Source organism: Pelophylax lessonae, assembly GCF_965119305.1.
Source record: "Pelophylax lessonae genome assembly, chromosome: 12".
Taxonomy (NCBI): Eukaryota; Metazoa; Chordata; class Amphibia; order Anura; family Ranidae; genus Pelophylax; species Pelophylax lessonae.
The window spans coordinates 36,546,346-36,548,565 of NC_138779.1; positions in this window are offsets into that span (position 1 = coordinate 36,546,346).

The window sequence follows — 2,220 nt, forward strand, 5'->3', positions numbered from 1 at the left end:
AAAGGCCGGGGGATCAACAGTCAGCTCTCACTTCTCCTTAACAGGAGGAAGGAGACGGACATTACCTGCGCTGACCGGATGAACCACTCTGCCTTATTAAAGACCATGCAAATGTAAGTTACATAGGGGAACCCCTATTCATAAATAAAAATTCAACTACAAGTCACCATGTATACTGTTGCAAGCACTTTTTCACTTAACTGGGAAGTTCAATGAAAGCCATGTAACAGACCACCTTATTACTATACATTGTAGACCAGGCAATTGGCACGGTCAGAGGGAGGAATAACCAAAACCCCCCCCCCCCCAATGAGGAAGCACGTACTAACCTCCGCAACTGTAAGTGGTCAAAAACCTTTATAATAAACCTTAAAATACATAAAATATACTTCAAAGATATATATTTGGACACACAGTATCCAATGATTACCCTGTCTCTTCATCCACACCTATCCCAGGTCTTTGCGCAGAACTTGATCCCGCTGTGACCATAATAAGGATAGGGGACCCTGACGCACTAGCCGCCAGCACCATTAATGTATGTGGAAATAATCTTCTACTCATTTTTTGTATTTTACCTATGGTTAAAATAAGGCCCCAAAATAAACTGAAATACAACTTTGTTTTTCACAGAACAAACTCTGAGTGACACTTAAGCTTTGAAAAAGGCCTGTGAGCCGAAACGCGTCAGCAAACTGGGACCTTTTTGGGAGGACACCTAGTCCTTTTAACATCTACTGAAATACACCCCAAAAAATCCCAAAACTTGTCACCTTTTGCACTATTGTCACTGATTCCTTGGAATCAACCTTTTTTCTACCTTCTCACACTTGGGCTCCTTACCCCAAGCACTATACTCACCATTATGTTATCCAATATATTTGGAAAATTATTTTTGTAAATAAATTATTGTTTTTGATTTCTTCATCTTTTTGTGGAACCATATATTTTTGATTATTCTTTGTATATATTTATTTATTATATATATTGTATACCTACACATCAATACTTGCATCTACCTGCCCATAAAGTCCCACTCTTGACTTGGCTTGAGGCACCAAAAAAACCCCCAATAAGGTTTTTCTTTTACTTTCACTTTCAATGATAATGGTAAACAGGACAAATAGAGAGGGTAAATCTCTCTAAGGTCGGCACAGACTGCAATAAAAACTGCCAAGCATTCTAATCCCTCTGCATTTTTTTTTTAAGTCAAAGTGGCAAAAATGTTTTTTTTCTTTTGCTTTTAAAGGTAAATGAAAGATCTTGATTCTTTTTGACCCCTGATCTCTTAATAAAGAGGACCTGTCATGCTTATTTCTATTACAAGGAATGTTTACATTCCCTGTAATAGGAATAAAAGCGATAAAAAAAATAAATAAATAAAGGGACAGTGCAAAAATAAAAAATAAAAAGTAAAATAGGAAAAAAAAAAAAAGTAGGTGCCCCATCCCTCCGTGCTCGCGCGCAGAAGGAAACACATATGTTAGTTGCGCCAGCATATGTAAGCGCTGTTCACACCACGCATGTGAGGTATCGCCTCGATTGTTAGAGTGAGAGCAATCATTTTAGCACAGAGCTTCCTTTGTAACTCTAAACAGGTAACCTGTAAACATTTTGAAAGCATTGCCTATAGAGATTTTCAAGTGCCACAGTTTGTCAGCATTCCACGAGCGTGTGAAATTTTACAGCATGACAGGTTATGTATCTATTTACTCGGCATAACATCATTTTTCACATTATACAAAAAAAAAATGGGATAAATTTACTGTTTTTATTTGTTTTTTTGAACTCATTAAAGTTTATTTTTTTTTTTTAAAAAATTGCATTTGAAAGACCGCTGCGCAAATACAGTTTGATATAAAATATTGCAATGACTGCCATTTTATCCTCTGGTGTCTATGCTAAAATATATATATATATATATATATATATAAAATGTTTGGGGGTTCTGAGTAATTTTCTAGCAAAAAATATGGGTTTTCACTTGCAAACAACATGTGTCAGAAAAAGGCCTGGTCCTAAAGTGGTTAAATATTTGCAAACTCGGGTGGCAATCAAAGCTCAGTCAGCTGTGTTCCCATGGCTGCTTTGTAAATATATTTACAATTATATTGAATTAAAATGTACCAACCTTCTTTCAACTGAATATAAATAGAACTCCAACATTAAAGTTTAGTTGAAAGCAGAAATCAATAAGGTGAAGTTCAGCATTGCAGGACA